This window comes from Schistocerca piceifrons, chromosome 5 (genome assembly GCF_021461385.2).
Source record: "Schistocerca piceifrons isolate TAMUIC-IGC-003096 chromosome 5, iqSchPice1.1, whole genome shotgun sequence".
Taxonomy (NCBI): Eukaryota; Metazoa; Arthropoda; class Insecta; order Orthoptera; family Acrididae; genus Schistocerca; species Schistocerca piceifrons.
Window position 1 is genome coordinate 428,540,245 of NC_060142.1, and position 22,627 is coordinate 428,562,871.

General features: G+C 43.8%; 1 protein-coding gene across 4 annotated transcripts in view; it reads right to left on the reverse strand.

The window, feature by feature from the left end:
- Nucleotides 1-22,627, reverse strand: part of LOC124797845 (oxysterol-binding protein-related protein 9) — a 513,791-nt gene that overhangs the window by 273,067 nt on the left and 218,097 nt on the right. The window lies entirely within an intron of this gene.

A 22,627-nucleotide genomic window follows, 5' to 3' on the forward strand; every position in this document is an offset into this window, starting at 1 on the left:
GGAAGGGCAAAAGGATAATTTTAGATGACTGGGTTGGAAATCACAGTTTAATGAAGCAACTCAAATAAGCATGAGCAGTTCATGAAGCCAACTTGTAAGAACATTAAACAAACACACAAACACATTAACAAACATTAGCCAAGACAATAATTATTCTGCAATAAACATGTTGACAAAATCAACTAGATTCCACTGACAACCATAAAAATCATATCCTTCGAACCACAGTTTTCTGAACATTTGATACCCGTAAAAAAAATTTTTTTGTTTGATTTTATTTTACTTCCCATGAAACTGAACTACTAAAAGGTCACTAGTTAGCAAACAGTACAGGTACAAAGACTGTGTTGGCTGACAACTCAAAGTGTGTTCCATGGAGGTGACTGGCGAATTCACAGTGAGGCAGGGTAGGAAACAAGTAGGACATATTGGGGAGAAAAGCACAGGAAGAAGGTGGAAGACCCAGTATAGGGGGAAGAGGTAGCAGAAGGTAACAATAAGCAATTAGGATAGTATAAAACATTGAAATGGGCAGTGGAAGGGCTAAGGTTAAGGGGTAATGAGGATAAGGTGTTCTTGCCGAGACATGACATCACCAAAGTGTCACTAATCGAAGTGAGTCATGTGAGAAATTTAGATGCCTGAATGGCTAGAGAAAGTTCATCAAGACAGCCCGTTAACAGATAGATTAGCATAAGATGCAGGGCCAGTTCCACCTTAAGTACTGCTTGTGGTGCCTTGGTGAGAGGGACACCAGTAACAACCAACCAGCAAAATTTGTATACAGGCTGACCACTCAAGTTTTCTTGGCATAAGAGATTAATGGTGTACTTCCAGATGTTCTGCCAAGTTGTTGTTTCCATTTCATGCAAAATATTTTGACGACCAACCCAGCCATCTTCTTCGGAGCAGTGAGATTTCTATTACATGTACTTGGAGCCTGGACCAGTCAGAAAACACCTAACAACAAAACTCGCAGCACCCGAAGAAGATAGCTGGATCAGTTGTCGAAATATTGCACATAAAATGGAAAAAATAACTGAACAGAACCTTTAATGTATAAGGGTGTGACAAAATTAGTAATGAAAACTGACATGGTGAAAGTATACGATAATAAAAGCAAAAATTTTCAAGTAAACATGGGACCGCAAACTAGCCATTTACAAGGTAATTGTGAATGTGTGCTTATAAGCCACCACTGACTTCATGGTTCAACACTGTTTTAGTTAGTTCAAATGTTTTGACATGTGAACATATTGATTAAATCCTCATCTGATTGGACTCAAAATTCACAAAACTATGGAATTCTGATCTTCACGGCCATTTTTTTGTTTAAAGTTCTCCTCGACATTGTTTATCATACATTACAAAAAGCAATTTTATTGAGATACTTCCCAACACTTCAATAAACTCCTGAATTCTCTTGACTTTACCTAGTTAGCAAACAGTACAGGTACAAAGACTGTGTTGGCTGACAACTCAAAGTGTGTTCCATGGAGGTGACTGGCGAATTCACAGTGAGGCAGGGTAGGAAACAAGTAGGACATATTGGGGAGAAAAGCACAGGAAGAAGTGAAAGTCTTCAGAAGTCAAAATACCTAAGGTCAACGATTTTTCAATAACAACTGTTGTGTGGACTGCCAACTCTACACACTGAAAGGAAAAACAGAAAATAAATATATTCAGATTCTATTTTGAAAGATTCTGCTGAATCAAAGACTAGAGCTATGTCAATATAATGTTTTTATCCCAAGGAAAAATTTAATACATGTAATGAAGAATTGTAAATATTACAAACAACTTTATGAATAGCATAGTTCTCTTTCTTGTAACACACAAATTTGCGTTTAACACATTTTTGCTAAGTTGCTTTCTTGTCTGTCTGATCCACCTAGCTCCCACAGACATGTGGGTGGGGGTGGCCATGAAAAGTGTTGGTAACATCTGATATCTCAGATGTTCTGTAGAACTGACGTGTTGTGAACTTAGTATCAGAATGCATTCCAGGCGGCATGCGTGAAACTTCTGACCATTCCTAGATGGCACTGCTACATTTGTAATGCTAGTATCACCTCTGCAGCACTCGCCTTGCAGCACTGCGGTCATGCCCACCTTGCAGGCCAATCAGCGCTCATTGTTAAAACTAGTCGTGTCATGGCTTTGCCTTCAGTTGTGTATTCACAGCGCTCTCGTATATTCCTCATTATCATTACTTTGGTCTCTGGTTTCGCTATGCCATCTTGTCGCTCTTGGATTACTCATTTGAACTTTCCATTGTCCATCTTCCCCTTGTTGTTGTCCTCTATTCACACTCGGCTAACAGCTATTGATGGCCCCCGTCCAGTAGGCCAGCCTCTGTTGGTTCTTTGAATGACTCCCAATCTTTGATATATTCCGGTCACAATAGTTTGCAAAAATAAAATAACAATATTAAAAGCGTACAGTGCATTAATGACAATTTCTATGGTGGTCAAGGAAAAAGCCAACTAACATAAGCATCACTGGGAGAAGGAAAAGTAAAAAATGACAAAAGAAGCTTCGGAAGTCATCAGAAGCATGTAAGTCTGCCAAAGTGAGCTAAAGAAGTTTCCAAAAAGCAGAACGAAGTCATAAGTGCAAATGCCAAGTAATGAATGGCTCAAGTGATGTCAATCAGGACAATGGACACACAGTCCTCTTAACTCGCCAAGCAAATTAAACAGCTGAAGAGCATATTTCTTGCCTTGTAAGTGACGCATTTAGTCATACTCAAATGAGAGTGATTGAGAACATTGGAGTGCATATATCTCAACTAGGATCAGATTTATTGAGGCACTCTGAATTAAGAGCTTGAGAGAAAAGTCAGGAATGTGAAGCAAGGCTATGCCAATGTGAGGCCTAAGCTCAACAGGTAGCTAATGAGGCAGTTTTCCACTCAGCCAAAAACACTTTCTGTGACAAGTGCTTTGATATCTGCCAGAAAATTTCCTACTCACAATATTAGAAAGCAGAAAATAATTTTTTAAGTAAAAATAAGTCTTTAATAGATCAAAAAACAAAGATGATGTGACTTACCAAACGAAAGCGCTGGCAGGTCGAAAGACACACAAACAAACACAAACATACACACAAAATTCAAGCTTTCGCAACAAACTGTTGCCTCATCAGGAAAGAGGGAAGGAAAGGGGAAGACGAAGGGATGTGGGTTTTAAGAGAGAGGGTAAGGAGTCATTCCAATCCCGGGAGCGGAAAGACTTACGTTAGGGGGAAAAAAAGGATGGGTATACACTCGCACACACACACACATATCCCATAGAACACATTTGAAATCAAACAAAAATATAAAATAATTTATCCTATCCCCTAACAAACTCCTAACCTTATAGTTCTAAACATTGGTGATGTGAATTTTTAATCACTTTGAAAATACTTGTAAGGCTTATAATGAAAAATGTGGAGTGTATGCGATAGGTAATACGAGGTGAGCAATACAAGCATCAGCAACATACTGCATGCACCCTTCATTTTTCGTTCTAAATCTTACAAGTGTTCTCGTAACTACTAAGAAGTCATTATCACAAATCTTAGAACTATCTGTATCAGGCTAGAAGAAATTATTTGTACTTTGTAGAGTGATTTGAAAACTTATCACATTAAAAATCTATATTTATTTAAATAATTGTTTTACTTCCCAGTTGCTTATAGAAAAATTTTGACAAAATTTTTTTCAGTTTTCAACTACACAGAAGCACCGAAGAAACTGGTATACGCATGCATATTCAAATACAGAGATATGTAAATGGGCTGAATACGGTGCTGCAGTCGGCAATGCCTATATAAGACTACAAGTGTCTGGCGCAGTTGTTAGATCAGTTACTGCTGCTACAATACAGGTTATCAAGATTTAAGTGAGTTTGGATGTGGTGTTAATAGTCGACGCATGAGTGATGGGACACAGTATTTCTGAGGTAGCGATGAAGTGGGATTTTCCCATACGACTATTTCACAAGTGTACCGTGAATATCAGAAATCCGGCAAAACATCAAATCTCCGACATTGCTGCAGCCGGAGAAAGATCCTGCAAGAACAGGACCAACGACGACTGAAGAGAATCGTTCAACGTGATAGAAGTGCAACCCTTCGGCAAACTGCTGCAGATTTCAATGCTGGGCCATCAATAATGGTCAGCGTGCAAAGCATTCAACGAAACATCATCGATATAAGCTTTTGGAGCCAAAGGTCAACTCATATAGCCGTGATGACTGCACAACACAAAGCTTTACACTTCACCTGGGCCCATCAACACCGACATGTTGCCTGGTCAGACGAGTCTCTTTTCAAATTGTATTGAGCAGATGGATGTGTATGGTTATGGAGATAACCTCATGAATACATGGACCCTGCATGTCAGCAGGGGATTGTTAAAGTTGGTGGAGACTCTGTAATGGTGTGGGGCGCGTGCAGCTGCAGTGATATGGGACCCCTGATACATCTAAATACGACTCTGAAAGGTGACACATACGTAAGCATCCTGTCTGATCACCTGCATCCATTCACATTCAAAGTGTGTTCCAATGGACTTGGGCAGTTCTAGCAGGACAGTGTGACACCCCACATGTCCAGAATTGCTACAGAGTGGCTCCAGGAACACTCTTCTGAGTTTAAACACTTCCACTGGCCACAAAACTCTCCAGAAATGAACATTATTGAGCGAATCAGGGATGCCTTGTGATGTGCTGTTCAGAAGAGGTCCCGCCTCCTTGGACTCTTGCGGATTTAGGGACAGCCCTGCAGGATTCATGGTGTCAATTCCCTCCAGCACTAGTTCAGACATTAGTCAAGTCCATGCCATGTCATGTCGTGATACTTCTGCATGCTGATGCGGGCCCTACACAATATTAGGCAGGTGTATTTTCGTGGCAAAGTTTCTAAAATTTAGTTACTTCCTGCTGAGTTTTCTTCATACGCAATGTACACAGTTAAACAGTCTTATGTTCAACAGATCAATATAACATAAGATGATGGTTTGTATTTCTGTCTAACTTTCCCTGATGAAAAGGGAAAATTTGTAAATTACAGAATTAAGAAGTGTCATTATTAAAATAAAAAAAGCTTTACATTTTCACTGTTTCCACTCAGTTTAATAGAAAACACATTTTTTCCTGAAATCAGAATACAATACAATAGGTGTACTTCTTTGTGCTTTCACTAAAAGCTTTTAAAGCTTCATGAATTATGTAAAACTAAAATGAATTTTTCTTTCTTTTAATATTTAGCACTTGAGTAAGATTCAAAGTAATGTTTGTGTAGTGCTTATTTTAAAATAAAGAACAACCCATTTCCACAATCGCTAGCTTTAGATTTATTTTTAAAGGTCGTATCAAGAGCCCTAAGGAACGCAAATAATTTTCGGGACAGGGATTGCCAAATTATATTTCCCTCGTGTAGAAAAATGTTACGAACTGGCCCTGATAAGATGGCACTTACACCAGTTGTGCAGATCTGTTTCTAGATGATAGACACAAAGGGTTTACTGCTCTCTTTCCGTTACTCCCAATCCTCCACTTTCCCCCTATTCTCTCACCCCTCCCCAATATTTCTCGTGGTGGTGATATTATTTTTGGTGGTCTCAATGTTCCATCATGTTCCATTTTTCTCGTATTTTACTTTCTGGCAGTAAACTACTTCATGTGTTTGTAACAGCTTAATACTGGGAAAATTAATCCATTATATAGAACACTGTTTATAACACGTAAAATACTGATTATCTCAATATTTTTAAAAGCTGAAATCATTTGACACACACAAAAATTTTTGGTTAATGCCTTCAGCATAAGGAAAGTCATTATAGATGACTTATCAGCTCCTTGACAGAAAAGTATGAAGGGTAAATCAGCCATAGCCTTGTTGAAGGAACCATAGTAGCACTCAAGATTAATGGCACTGTAGCAGATACTTGTCTAGATGATGACAATATGACTTAATCCCAAATCATGTAACATCAACACAAAATCTTTCCCAATTACATCATTATATCAAATGACACTTAATTATGAAACAAATCCCTGGGTGGAAACAATAATTACACACATGCAAACTAACACTTAGTGCGGTATAACCACATTTAAAGTTAAGAATATTACACTAAGACTGCATCATTTGCTCTTCTGCTAGCACTAGCCCGAAGCTCAAAAACTACCTATTACTCATCTACATACAGTTTCCTATCTTCATTTTCTGTCTGACATGCAAGAATAATATGTATGTACGCTTCTGACAATCTCTTTTACCAATGTGCCTTTTCTCATTGTCTCATCTTCTGTTATTCCTGGCTTATCAATGTTCAACTCTGGAGCTTTTGATTCCTCAGGTTATCAAACCTGTTCTATTATTGGCATTTCATTTCTCAGTTTTTTGTTGTTCAGTTAAGATGTGAATCCAACTGACCAACATTTTAGTTGACTGTCTATCTGATCTGTCATCCCCTTCCCTTCAATCTTAAATTCATTAACCACCACCACCACCACCACCACCACCACCAACAACAACAACAACAACAAGGGTTGATTCCAGGAACTAATGGTGCTGTCAGATTTTGTCCACCTTTTCATCAGTCTGCTGTGTCCTGGTAACTACACCTCTTTTTGTATTAACTCAGTCTTACATCACTGTCTGACAGGAGAATTATATACTTAAATAGGTAATGTAACTGATTCATTTATTTTTTCATGTTAATCTGTTTTCACTCTAAAATATCATTGTCAGACAGTAACTGACCAACATTTTTCAGTAGTGAGCTGTACAAAATGTCATTTGTTATCTGACAGGAGTGATATTTTAGAACCTTAATGTAAAATGTTAGGGATTTTAAATTGGAAAAGAACCAAATGTAAGAGGGATAGTCACTGTTTTATTTACCGCCTCAAAAAAATGGATGAGAGAGCCTACAGTTTGGTGTCTGGGAAATGTCTCGGCTAAAAATATCGTCTTCACCCTGGAAATGCCTGCCATGCAATGGTTTCCTTATAAAAGGAAAGTGGAAAAGTCACTTGGTGTCATGACATGAGAATTCAGCAGAGGGCATAGTACGAGGGTCACTCTAAAAGAAATGCACAATATTTTTGTAAAAATACAATTTTCATTCTGCATGGTTTACAGTGTGTAGATACATCCTTCCTGCTTGTTTTCAAACTTAGTTCAACCTGTTCCCGTAAGTGGCGCCATCACAGCAGGTCTTCAAGATGGCTGCTACACTTAACGTTCGTCAGAAGCAATGTGCTGCCATAGAATTCCTGTGCTGTGAAAACGAGACAGTGGGAAACATCCACAAGAGGTTGAAAAAGGTGTATGGAGATGCTGCTGTTGACCGCAGTACAGTTAGTCGGTGGGCAAGCAGGTTACGTGATGAAAGCGGGCACGGCAATATTGAGGACTGTCCTCGCGGCGGCAGGCCCCGTACTGCACACACTCCAGACAATGTGCAGAGAGTTAACGAATAAGTGACTGCTGACAGACGCATCACAGTGAACGAACTGTCACACTACGTTGGGATAGTGGAAGGAAGTGTTTGCAGAATACTGAAAGTACCAGGTGGAATCCCAGGATGTTGACAGTGGCTCACAAAGAAACAAGAAACACGGTGTGCAGCGAACTTTTGGAACAGTACGAGAATGGTGGAGATGAATTTCTTGGAAGAATTGTGACAGGTGATGAAACATGGCTCCATCATTTTTCACCAAAGACGAAGAGGCAATCAATGGAGTGGCATCATGCAAATTCACCCAAGAATAAAAATTCAAAACCACACCTTCTGCTGGAAAAGTTATAGCTGCGGTGTTTTTCGATTCCGAAGGACTCTTACTTGTGGACATCATGCCAGTGCAACCACCATAAATTTTGATGCATATGTGACAACACTGAAGAAACTTCAAGCTCGACTGAGTCATGTTCGACCACATCGGCAAAAGCAGGATGTTTTGCTTTTGCACGACAATGCATGGCCACATGTCATTCAAACAACCATGGAAGTGATCACAAAACTCAGATGGACAACACTGGAACACCTGCCGTACATTCCTGACCTGGCTCCATGTGACTATCATCTCTTCGGGAAACTGAAAGACTCTCTTCGTGGAACAAGGTTTGAAGAAGATGGAGTCACGCTACCAAACAGTGGCTATATTGTTCCTAAAGGAAGTTTCTACACACTATAAAACTTTCAAACATGTAGAATAAAAGACGGATTTAAAAAAAAAATAGTGTGCATTTCTTTTGGAGTGACCCTCGTATTTGGCACGCCAGAGAAGCAGTATGTGCGACTCCATCCTGTGCAAAATGATCCGGGACACTGTCTTGAAGCAAAAACACATTCTAGGACAGCTTCACTTGACACTTCATCTTAAAAGCCTCCTGCAACTTCATCAGGTGATTTCAGTAGTACGCTCCTGTGACAATTTGCCCCTTACAAGCATAATATATTAGCATCACATCAATGTGGTCCTAAAAAGCACACATCACCACCTTCCCCAATGATGGTTGGGGTCTGCGCCTTTTTCAGCACTAGTGAATCCTTATGTTACCACTGCTTGCTTTGCTCCTGTATCTTGGGGCAACAGGCTGTTTTTATGAAATACCACGGTCCATTACTGATATTCGTACCAGTTAAAAATTATCATCATAATGGATATTTTTTAAGTAGTGTATAAGAAAGAGGCAGATACTGTGTGCCCCAGACCGTGTTTGTACAGTGGCCATATGCGCTGTAATAACAAGGGCACCTTAACCATCATGGTGCAATGCTGCTACACACTTAAAGAAGCTCAGCAATGTGATTAGGCAGCTAAAAAGGTTATCTGTACTGGCCCAAAAAAACTTCACTATTTCCCCTGCAACCTCCCTGATCGGATTTTTGAGTGAGTGTGAACAATCGCAGTACCCAACAAGTGAACACCTTTGTCGTCAAATGAAACAACAAATTTATTGTTTGTTGCCAGTCTCTGTTTATTTACATCAACAACATGTTTCGAAGGTATAAACCTACATCATCAGGTTGGTTTACATGAGTAAATATGACGTATGTGCATGGTGCTTTAGGACTTTGGGGTAACTTGTGGCACTTGTGGCATGATAGTAGGCTCCTTTCTCTATCGTAACACATCACGTGTAAGCTGTCATATTTTGTAAACAAAGATGGTGTCACGTTCAAAATGTCATTTAAGATGTTAGGAACTGACCAATGACTGATTTTCAGTTTTTTTGTTGCTGTCTCAATTGTGACCGTTCTGTTTTTGAGCACAAAGACCTCCACTTCTCTTGCAATTTCTGATTGATCACTTCATTCTTTGTCATTGAAACTTGGCTGGGCACACTGGAAGTGTGTGTGCCACCTAACCACTGTCATATGATGGTGCAGAGCTGCTACACACTTAACGAAGTTCAGCACGTTGCAGTGTAACAGGGTGTTTTATCAAATACTGTGCCCCAACGATCAGTCTTTCCTTCCCATCCTGTACGGTAAGTCTCCCCTGACCCGCGGTTCTGGATGACTTTCCCAAAATATACCCCTTTTCCTAGACCTCTCCAGTCCTTTTCCTTCACCCTTCAACACTTATTCCTTCCCCTTCAACCCTTCTGCCTGAAGGAGCCACTGGCTCCGAAAGCTTGCCAATCACAGCAGTCTTATGTGTGTGTCCTGCCGCCGCTTGGTGAGTAGATTTTTTATGTATCTAACTATAATGTAACTCACATTACATGTGGTTAAGGACCATTATTAACTTTTAAATGCTTCTCCTAAACAAGAAAATGTATTGTACAGAAATCAGTTCACAAGGAAATGTATTTTACTAAATTCAGTGTGCTTTACAACAAACCGTTTTAAAAATATGCAAATCAGTTAACATTTGCTGGTTGAGTACCTATCACACAGTTCATGCTACATTCTTATGCTACAACCCCATTATCATGGCATGTGAACACATACACAAGGTCAATGCGAATTTAGCAAGTTTGGCATGAGGAACGTTGTCATAAATGATGAGTTCCAATTTCATTGTAGTTTTAGTTATTTTTGGTAACACATTAATGCTATCTCAGATCTAAGTAAAGTTTTGCAGAAACAATCACACCTCCCTGTAATTGTTCCTGGAATTCTGGAACATTTCAAACACCGAGACTGCCTTTGCAATTGCAACGAACACAGCACAAAAAACGAAATTCTAAATAAATATGAAGAACTACATGTGAATGCAACAGAAGTTGAAAGTGTGCTATTAATGGAGGACAAAAATCTAACTATGAAAAACCAGGAAACTTGTGAAAAAAGCAATGATTCAATGACAAAGCTGTGAAAATGATGAAACTAAGTGCATATTGTGGAAATTTTAAAACATTTCAAGAATTTGGTGATCATGATTGTATGTAACTGTACTTAATGTTGGACTTAAAAATGTTGGTGATGTTATTACAGACAAGTGATCTTATATGTGTGTTGCTTCTTTCAGCTTAAGGGCTGACACTGGCTACGAAGCATTAAGGACACTTACTGAATGTGTGCTGTGCATTTCCATTTCTATTTCCAGTGTAGAAAGGTCATTCAGCACAATGAATAGGGGTGATAACAAAATTAGGAAATGGAATGGTCAGGATATGCTTCCACCTTGTGTGGAGGTGTCAACAGAAGGAGAGAGGGTGCCTCCACAGAAATTTACCTTGATGACAGCAACCACAAATATGCTGTAAACAAGCTGTGCCTCATTAATTTGCGGCAAATACAAATTATTGCACAGAGTAATATTATTTTATTGATTCTCAAGATTTATTCTTTAAGATAATTAATTAATTTGGCTATACTTACATAGTACTTACACGTAATTTGCTTACATACGAGAGATTAAGAGAGATTTTTTAAATATCAGTACAATTGCTGTTTTCTTAGTAGAGTATCAACAAAATTTGAAGCCTATAACATTCCCTGGAAATCTAAAAAAAAAAAAACTAAATATACCCATTCGGAGAAAAGTGGCTGTATTCATCACTGGTGGAGTGGGCAGAGGGATAGAGAAGTGGGATATGCAGGGAGCGTGTATGAGGTTGGATAGTTAGCAGCCAGGTAGGAGGTGGCTGGCTTGCTGGCTAGGAATGTGGTGGTGGTGGTGGTGGTGGTGGTGGTGGTGGTGGTGGTGATTAGCAGTGCACAATGAAGGTAACATGGAGAGGTAGATTGGTAGGGGGTGATGTGACAGAGGAAGAGGAACAGGAACAGGAAAAGGAAGCTATTGGGTGGAAGGTGTGGGGACAATCGGTTATTTGATTCTGAGAGTAAAGGTTATGTTGTGAGGGTAACTCCCATCTGTGTAGCTCAGAAGACTAGTGATGGAGGGAAGCCAGATGGCCTGTGTCATTCGACAGCCACTAAAATTGAGCATGTTGTGCTCGGCTGCATGATGTGCCACCGGATGGTCTATTTTATTCTTGGCCTCAGTTTTGTGGTGTCCATTCATTCTGTATGATACCCAGTTGTACATCTACTTCTACATATGTACTCCACAAGCCACCATACAGTGCATGGCGCAGAGTACACTGCACTACTACTAGTAATTTCCCTTTCCTGTTCCACTCACAAACAGAGCAAGGGAAAAATTACTATCTACATGCCTCAATATGAGCTCTAATCTCTATTTTGCTCATGGGCCTTAGGCAAAATGTTTGTTAGTGACAGCATGATCATCATTTTACAGTTGGCTTTAAGTGTCGGTTCTCTAAATTTCCTCAGTAGTGTTTCTCAAAAAGAATATTGCCTCCCCTCCAGGGATCTCCATTCCAGTTTATGAAACATCTCTATAATACTCCCATGTTGCTCAAATGTAATGGTAAAAAATCTAGCAGCACACCTATGAATTGCTTCGATGTCTTCCTTTAATCCAACTTGGTGTGATCCCAAACAATTGAGCAATACTCAAGAATGGGTCGAACTAGTGTTCTATATGCAGTCTCCTTTACCGAAGAACCACATTTACCTAAAATGCTCCCAATAAACCTAAGTGGACTATTCGTCTTCCCTTTACAATCCTTACATGCTCATTTCACTTCAAAACACCTTGCAAAGTTATACCTAAACATTTAATCAACATGACCTTGTCAAGCAGCACACAACATTACAGGCCTGTTTTTTTCTATTCATATGCATCAACTTACATTATTCTACATTTAAAGCTAGCTGCCATTCATCACATCAAACAGAAATTTTGTCCAAGTCATCTTGTATCCTCATATAGTCACTCAATGGCGACACTTTCCCATACACCACAGCATCATAATCAAACATCTACAGACTGATGCTCATCCTGTCTGTCAGGTCATTTATGTACACACACAATAATAGCGTGTCCTGTCACACTTCTCTGGGGCACTTCTAACAACACCACTGTCTCCAATGAACACTCACTATCGAGGACAATGTTCTGGGTCCCTTTACTCAAGAAGTCTTCAAAAACCACTCACATATCTGGCAACCTATTCCGTACACTTGTACCTTTGTTAACAGTCATACCGACACTAAAAGCTATGCAGAAATGGTAGCAGAGGTGGTGTATAACAAACTTGTTTTCGCAGGTTTCCCGGCCTCTGATGGGGTAAGATAAACATCTTTGTCAGGAATGGTGCAGGAAGTGCTGGGTGGGTGGATTGGGCTGGTCCTGCATCTGAGTTTTCCACACAGATACAATCCTTGTGGTAAATGGTGGGAGAGAAAGTGGCTAGGGATGGACTAGGATATTGTGTAAATTGGGTGAGCAACAGAACAACACTTTTAGATGGGGGAGGGGGTTCTTGGATAGGTGTTCCTCATTTTAGGGCATGATGGTAGGTAATCAAGTCCCTGGGAAAGGGCATGGTTGCTGTTCCAGTCCAGGGTGATACTGGGTGACAATAGGTTGCTCCTTTGGTAGCTGATGCTTGTGGCTGGTGGGAGGATATAGCATTAGAAATCTGTTTACAAACTACGTTTTGAAGCAGGGGAGGAAGGGGAGGGGGTTGTACCTGTCACGTGAAGGCCCTCGTGAAACCTTCGGCATATAGGGCACAGGAGTTCTTGTCACTGTACATACTTTGTCCCAGGTGGCCATGCTGCATGGGAGGGATTTTTGAGAGTGAAGGGAATGACAGCCACTGAAATGCAGCTACTTTTAGTGTTTAGTGGGTTTAATATGGACAGAGGTGTGGATGGAGCCATCAGGTAGGTGGAAGTAAATATTCAGGAAGGGATATGTTGGATTTAGGAGGACCAGGTAAAATGGATGAAAGAGAAGGCGTTGAGGTTGTGAAGGAATGAGGATTGGGTGTCTTGGCCCTGAGTCCAGACCAGTAAGATATCATTAATGAATGTGAACCAGACAAATGGTTTGGGGTTTTGGGAAACTAGGAAGGTTTTCTGTAGATCACTGATAAAAAATGTTAGTGTAGGAAAGTGTCCAACAGGTGCCCACTGCTGTGTCATGGATTTGTTTATATATTTTCCCCTCAGAGGAGGAGGAGGAGGAGGAGGAGGAGGAGGAGGAGGAGTGCGTCAGGATATCATTGACAAGGTGTTATGAACAATGAGGTAGCAGGTTTGGAGTCTGAAGGACACTGACAGAGGCAGTGTTCGAGAGTGGCACGGTCACAGGCATAAGGGATGTTTGTGCACATGGATGTAGCATCAACAATAATGAGTACTCATCCTGGAGGTAAAAGGTTGGGGATGGTGGAGAGTCGGTGAAGAAAGTGGTTAGCAGTGGCTAGCATCTGTGATGTGAGAGACTAGGTCTCGTGCAATTTGCTACAGGTTTTTGGCAAGTAGAGCAGAAATTCTTTCATCAGGTGCACAATAACCAGCTACACTGAGGCACCCAGGATTGTTAAGTTTATGGATTTTGGGAAGCCTGCAGATGACGGAAGTATGGAGTATCGTTCAGGTGAGGAGGGAGAAGTACTTAGGTGAGCCTATCAATTTCAGAAGGGATCAGATGTTACATTGGACTTCTTGGATAGGATCACTATGGATAAACTTTTAGATGCAGCAGTCATACAGTTGGCAAAAGCCATCTATCAGGTAGTCACTGCAGTTCATCGCGAAAGTGGCAGAGCCAGATTAGGACAGGATCCATTTTGAGGTTGTGTATGACTGTCCCCATGGTCTAGGGGTAGTGTCTTTGATTAGTAATCGAAACTTCCTCGGTCCCAGATTCGAATCCCGCCACCACTTAAATTCTGATTAATAATGAGCATTGGTGGCCAAAGACTTCCAGCATAAGAAGTCACCCTCATTCTGCCAACGGCTTTGTCAAAGAAGGCAGAGGAATGTACAGAGGTCCAGGACATTCTCTTGTCCAAGGGGTGGGAAATTGCCCCTAAATGCGGAAGAATCAGCAATGTTAAATGGCATGAGGATGCAGAAGGCAATGGAAACCACTGCATTAAAAACTGTAACACGTATCCACAGGACATGTGGCCTGTAACCGAAAAAGTGTCATCATCTCTCCATTGGCAAAAGATTCCGTAGTAGCAGATTACAGTGGCTCGCCGAGCACGAAAATAAAAAGGAAAAGCCTGCCATCCTTCAACACATTAAAACTTCCACCCTAGAAGCACTAGGGTGGAGGACACAGAGGGACAAAGGACATGCGCTAAAACTAAGATTGAATGATAAAACCCACCCTCATGGATGAAATGTCAAACCAAATCAGCTGATGAGGTGTTTTCTGCTAAAATCAATGATAACGAGTCCTGCAACCGAGGATGAAGTCACAGGGCAGCCAAAGAAGGACAGAGCAGAAGAATATGGACCACTGTCAACTGGGCACTGTACCGACACTCAGGTGGGTCTTCGCGGCACAGGAGGCAGCCGTGGGTCGCCCAGGCATGGCCAGTGCGGAACCAGCAGAGAACCACGGAGTCCCTGCAACAGGCCCTCATTGAGGACTTCGACACATTCGTGGTCCCCTTAATGTCTCGCAGTTTGTTGTGCATACTGAGATTTTGCCATTCCATCTCCCAAAGCTGAAAAACCCTGCAGCATAATAATGAACACAGGTCAGTTGCGGGGATGCCCATCTCCAGAAGTGGTTTCCGTGCAGCCTGTTTGGCCAGCTTATCAGCAAGTTCATTACCTGGGATTCCTACATGACCAGGGGTCCAGATGAACATCACTGAATGACTGGACCGTTCCAGAGCAAAGGACGACTCCTGGATGGACACTACCAAAGGATGACGAGGGTAGCACTGGTCAATAGTTTTCAGGCTACTCAAGTAGCCAGTACATAAAAGGAAAGACTCCTCAGGGCATGAACAGAGATACTGAAGTGCACGAGAAATGGTCACAAGCTCTGCAGTGAATACACTGCATCCGTCGGGTAAGGAATGCTGTTCAATATGGCCGCCATGAACGTAGGCAAAGCCAATGTGACCAGCAGCCATTGAGTGTGGGTGTAAACCACTTCAGAGCCCCGGAACACGTCAAGAATCAAGAGGAAGTGACGGCAGAGAGACACAGGGTTAACAGAGTCCTTAGAGCCACGTGAAAGGACCAGACGAAGCTGCGGCCGAGGTGTAGACCATGGAGGTGTATGTGGACAGACCACAAGTAGAGATGGTGAAGGGAAGGACTCCAGTTTGGAGAGAAGGGACTGCACGTGAACTGTGATCATTAGCCCCGACCTGGGCCGCCGATGCAGGAGATGGACTGGCTACCCCCCAGGCTCCACCAGTATGCTGGTCACCGGACTCGTCCTAGAAGTTCCTGTCGCTAGTCAAACCCCACAGTTGTGCAAAGGGTCGGGTAAATGCACCACTGAGGGTGCTGCCGAACCATAAACCACACTGCCATAGTCAATTCGGGATTGGACAAGGGCTCTGTAGAGCCGCAGAAGCTTACAGAGATCTGCACCCCAATTTGTGTTGCTAAGGCAACGGAGGGCATTGAGGTGCTGCCAGCACTTTTGGTTAAGCTGACGAAGATGAAGAAGCGAAGTCAATTGAGCATCGAAAACCAATCCTAAGAATCGATATGTATCCACTACAGTGAGTGGATTGTCACGAAGATATAGTTCTGGGTCCGGATGAACGGTAGGACGGCGACAGAAGCACATGACACACAACTTTGAGGCTGAAAACTGGAAGCTGTCGGCTAGAGCCCATGACTGCACCTTGTGAATGGCTCCCTGTAGGTGACGCTCAGCAACACCAGTACTGGAGCAGCAGTACAATATGCAAAAGTCGTCTGCATACAGAGAAGGTGAGACGGAGGGTCTGACAGCTGCTGCTAGACCGTTAATGGCCACTGAAAATAGAGACACACTCAATACAGAGCCCTGTGGAACGCCATTCTCCTGAATATGGGGTGAACTATGGGAGGCACCGACACAGAAAGTACGGAGTGACAGGTAGTTTTGGATAGAAATCGGGAGCAGGCCCCCCGAGACCCCACTCATACAATGTGGCAAGGATATGATGTTGCCAGGTCATGTCATATGCTTTACGTGAGTCCAAAAAGATGGCAATCAGATGTTACTGTCTGTAAAAGGCTGTTTGGATGGCAGACCTGAGGGACACATGATTATCAGTGGTAGAGCGACCCTGGCGGAAGCCGCCCTGACATGGAGCCAGTAGGCCACGTGACTCCAGGACCCAACCCAACCGCCGACATACCATACATTCCAGCATCTTACAAAGAATGTTGGTGAGGCTGATGGGCTGATAGCTATCCACATCATGTAGATTTTTACCGGGTTTGAGCACCAGAATGATGGTGCTCTCCCACCATTGTGATGGAAAGACACCATCGCACCAGATCCGGTTGAAGGTGACGAGGAGATGTTGCTTGTAGTCAGATGAGAGATGTTTAATCATCTCGCTGTGGATCCAATCAGGTCCAGGAGCTGTGTCGGGGCAATGTGCAAGGGCACAGAGGAGCTCCCACTCTGTAAATGGGGCGTTATAGGATTCACTGTGGCATGTAGTGAATGAGAGGATGTTCCCTTCCAGCCGCCATTTTAGAGTGCGAAAGGTTGGGGGGGGGGGGGGGGGGGGTAATTCCCCGATGCAGATGTTCGAGCAAAGTGCACGGCAATAGCATTTGTGTCGGTAGATAACACGTCATTTATGGTAACACCGGGAGCACCTGTTGGGGTCTGGTACCCAAAAAGACGTTTGATCTTTGCCCAGAATTGGGAAGGTGATGTAAGGCACCCAATAGTCGAGACATATATCCCTCCCAACACTCCTGTTTCCGTCGTTTGATAAGTTGGTGAACGCGGTCATGGGCACTGAGCCGTTTAAAGGCTATGAGGTGCTCCAGGGAAGGGTGCCACTTATACCATTGTAGATCTTGATGACGTTCCTTAATTGCTTCAGCGACTTCCGGTGAACACTAAGGGACTGCCTTACACCTTGGGCACCCTAAAGAGCGAGGGATCCTGTTTTCTGCCGCAGAAACAACTGTTGTAGTCACCTGCTCAACCATCACAGCAATGTTACTGTGTGGGGGAAAATCAGTGGTGACAGCAGAGGTGAAAGTTTCCCAGTATGCATTGTTTAAATCCCATCTAGGCAGACGTCTGTGGCCATGGTGTCGGGGCAGTGACAGGAAGATGGGGAAGAGGTCACTACCACACAGGTCGTCATGTGCTCTCCAGTAGATAGATGGGAGAAGTCCTGGGCTGCAAACTGATGAATCAATGGCTGAGTAACTAACATGAGCCACACTGAAATGTGTTGCGGCCCCAGTATTTACGAGGAAGAGGCCGAACTGAGACAGTAAAGTTTCGTCATCCTTGCCTCGGCCAGTAAGCACAGTGCCACCCCAAAGGGGTTATGGGCGTTAAAATCTCCCAAAAGTAGGAAAGGTTTAGGGAGATGATCAATCAGTGCAATTAATACATTCAGAGGTACTGCACCATTTGGAGAAAGATATACATTGCACACAGTTATTCCCTGTGTCGTCCTTATTCTGACAGCCACAGCTTCAAGAGGAGTTTGAAGGGGCACATGTTCACTACAGACTGAGTTTAGGACATAAATGCAAACTCCACCTGACACTCGATATAGTCGCTACGGTTCCTGTAATATTCCTTATAGCTGCAGAGGGCACGGGTCTGCATTGCCGGGAACCAGGTTTCCTGAAGGGCAATGCAGATTGCAGGTGTAAAGCTTAACAGTTGCTGTAGCTCAGCCCGGCGGTGTAAAAAACCGCCACAATTCCACTGGAGGATGACATCATCATGAGATTTAAGGTAGCAGTGGTGTGAATGCCACTGCAATTTCCTTGGTCTTAGGGCTTTTCTTTTTGGATTTATCTCGCTGCTCCTTGGGTTTCCCTGGCTGGGAGGACTTCACTGGCTCAGTCTCCGGGACTGAGGACGCGCGTGAACCCCTACAACCAGCTGCTTTTTGGTTCTTCAGCCACTGGTGGGTGTCGTGGGTGTCACCTTTCCCACTAGCAGAAACCTGAAACCTGGGAAGGGAGTGACCCAAGGGACCCCCGCTGCCCCCCCCCCCCCCCTTCCTAGCAAGAGAAGCCAAAGAAGACTTATGCTATTCCAGCTTAGAAGTGGGGACGGACGTCCCCAATGGTTGGGGGGTGTTGCTCCCACAGTAGGTGGTGCAGGAGCAACAGGGAGGGAAATGCCCCTCACCTTAGAGAGGGCAGGTGTAGTCTTCCGGCTCTGAGGGGTGAATGGGGTTGGCGGAGCTGATGGTGCCAGAACTGTTGTAGCGGCGGCGTAAGACAAAGTCATACACACAGGATGCAGACATTCAAATTTTCACTTAGCCTCAGTGTAGGTCAGTCGGTCCAGGGTCTTGTGCTCCATGATTTTCCTTTCTTTCTGGAGAATCCTGTAGTCTGGCGAGCAAGGCAAATGGTGCTCTCCCCAGTTGACACAGATGGGAGGCGGGGCACATGGAGTATTAGGATGTGATGGGTGTCCACAATGTTGATGTGTGATGCTGGAAGTATAGCTGGAAGACAATAGCTGAACTTCCAGCATTTAAAGCACCACATTGGGGGAGGGATATAGGGCTTTACATAACACCAGTAGATGATCACCTTCACCTTATCAGGCAATGTATCACCCTCGGAGGCCAAGATGAAGGCACCAGTGGCAAACTGACTATTCCTCAGACCCCGGTGGACATGCCGGCGAAATGTACACCTCACCACTCTCAATTGGCGCGCAGCTCGTCATCAGACTGCAAGAGAAGGTCCCTGTGAAATATGATACCCTGGATCATATTTAAGCACTTATGGGGCGTGATGGTTACAGAAACATCATCCAGCTTGTCACAAGCGAGTGACGCCCATGACTGGGCAGAGGATACTGTTTTGATCAAGACTGACCCAGATGTCATATTGAACAAGCCCTCCACCTCCCCAAACTTGTCGCCTAACTTCTCAACAAAATACTGAGGCTTCATCATCATGAAAGATTCCGCATCAGCTCTCGAACATACAAGGTACCAGGGTGAATAAGATCCACTGCCATCCTTAGCCTGACATTCCTCCCATGGTGTGGCCAGGGAGGCAAACAATTTGAGATCATACCTCTGTTCATTGAATTGAGCTCCTGAACGCTTAGAGACTGTTGGTGTTTCACCACCAACAAGAGATGATGGACTATGCTTCATTGTGTGTCATCCGCCCTGATGCCACCCACTCCGACCTCCCCACAGGTGCCACCCAGCCGCAGCAAAGGCCGCCTGGCAGGATGGCCATTGCCGGGAGTCCCGATGCCCCAGGGGGATGGGCATCTACCCCTTGGCATATGTGGGGAGTTACCGGCGCAGGCATCAGCAGAACGATCCCTGTGTGATCAGGGGGGCTACAACCAACAGGGTACATGGCGGCCCCACCACAACAGACTGGCTACTGTGCTGGATATAAGATGCAAAGAATACCATGTTCATCGTCAATGTAGAAAGTGACACTGCATAGTGTATGGTGGAAAATGCACCCAGGAAGGTGTCCTTACCCAGTACATGGAGAATGGGCGGGACTGCAATGCGACGAGGAGAAAGTGGGCTAAAGATCTCAATGAACCACGGACACAATGAACTATGTAAGGCGCACTTCCCCCAATTGGCTTATTCTTTAACTATGTAAGGCGCACTTCCCCCAATTGGCTTATTCTTTTGAAAAAAGGAGGTCAAACCCTAGAAGGGACCATCACATAAAGGCCGAAACATGTGAAACTCCTTTTAGTCACCTCTTACGAAAAGCATGAATACCTCGGGCCTATTCTTACCCCCAGACCCGCAGGGGGGAAATATTTGAGATGGGATGCTACATGCGAATGTTGAAAATTAAGTGGTCTGATAACGCAAGGAATGATGAGGTTCTGCGCTGAATCAGAGAGGAAAGAAATATGTGGAAAACACATATGAAAAAGGGACAGGATGATAAGACATCTGTTAGGACATGAGGGAATGACTTCCATGGTACTAGAGGGAGCTGTAGAGGGCAAAAACTGTAGAGGAAGGCAGTGATTGGAATACACCCAGCAAATAATTGAGGACACAGTTTGCAAGTGCTACTCTGAGATGAAGAGGTAGACACAGGATAGAAATTCGTGGCGGGTCGCATCAAACCAACCAGAAGACTGATGACACCCCTCTCCCCCCCCCCCCCCCCAACAAAAAAAAGAAAAAAAGACTGTCGCTTTTTCTGCTGAAGGGTTAGTGTCATTAGGGAGGGAGCTTGGTAAGGACAGTGGGGCCAAGTCGTAGGCAGGAAATTCACTGGAGGTTACCAGGTGGTTGTTATAGGTGGGATTTGGAGGGGGGGGGGGGGGGGGGGGGGGGACACTTCAATGGTATTCTGTCATATGATCTGAGAGAGGCAAAATTCAAAGTTGAAATTAGGTTGGCTACAGTTCCACTCTACACCTACATCTACATAAATAATCCACAAGTCACCATACGGTGGAGGCTGCCCTGTACCACTACTTGTCATTTCTCCTTGTGTTCCACTCACAAACAGAACGAGGGAGAAATGACTGTCTGTACATCTCAGTATTGGCCCTAATTTCTCGTATGTTACTTTTGTGGTCCTTACGTGCAATGTATATTGGTGGTAGTAGAATCGTTTGGCAGTCAGCTTCAAATGGCGGTTCTCTAAATTTTCTCAATAGTGTTGCCTTCCCTCCAGGGATTCCCATTTGAGCTCCCATAGCATCTCCATAACACTTACGTGTTGTTCGAACCTACTTGTTACAAATCTAGCCACCCGCCTCTGCATTGCTTCAATGTCTTCCTTCAATCTGACCTGGTTCAGATCCCAAATACTCAAGCAGTACTCAATAATAGGTTGCACCAGGGACCTACATACAGTCAGAGGAACTGGTGTCAAAGAAGCAGGCTCCTGGGTTTGTTTGGGTTCTGGTTCACTGATAATGCTTTCGTGATCATAACTTAGGACCAAGACACACTACCCTCAATACCTTCTCTCCCATCTGCTTCACCTGGTCCTCCTCACCTAACACGCCGCCTACTGCACATTGACCACCCCTCTGATGGCTCCATCCACATCTCTATCCATATTAAACCAACTAACCATCAACCAGAACCCACATTTCAACAGCTGCTATGCCTTCCACACCAAAAAAATTCCCTCTTACAGCCTTTCTAACCATGTACAGTGTATCTGCAGTGATGGGAACTCCACTGCACAGTATGCAGAAGGTCTCATGGACCTCCACAGAGAGGTACTAACCCCCAAACCTATTCCGCTAACTAATTTCCCATGACATATCCTCACACATGCCTAATCCTTCCATCACCCCGAAGCAACAGCTATTACGGAGTTTCCTGTTGTCATCCAGAAGCACTCTGGACTGGAACAATCTAGCTTTGGTAATCCATCATCATGCTCAGAAATGATGGACATTCTATTCAAGATTCCTCCCTCTCTGAAAGCCTTGTTTTGTTGCCCACCCAATTTCACAATATCGTAGTCCATCCCCAGCCACTCCCACTCCCAACCCCTTACCACAGGGTTCATATCCATGTGGAAGAACAGATGGAAGACCTGACCAATCTACCCAACCAACCAACATAGTCTATTCCAGTCCTGCCACAGGCTTATCCTATCCCATCAGAGGACTGACCAACTGTGAGAGCAGTCATTTACCAATCAGCTGCAATCATTGCACAGCTGTTCTTATCAGTATGCAAACTATCTGTCCACCAGAATGAATAGTCATTGCCACACTGTGACGAAGAACAAAGCACACCACCCAATGGCACAACATACAGCTGAGCACTATATGCTCAATTTCAATGGCTGCTTCACGACACGGGCGATTTGGATCCTCTCCTCTGCCACCAGCTTTTCTGAACTACACTGATACCCTTGCAACATATCCTTTGTTCCCCAAACCATCCTGGCCTCATTCTCCATTAACCAACTGTTCCCCCATCCTCACCCAACAGCTTCCACTTCCTCTCTCCATCACCCCCTCCCAATTTACCTATTCGTGTCATCTTCACTGTGTGCTGCTCCTCACCGGCTCCGACAGCCGTGCATCACATTTCCACCTGACACTCATTCTCCCTTATTCCTTGCCACCCAACTGGCTGTCTTCCTCCAAGCCACCACTCACCCCCTCTTCCTGCCTCCTGC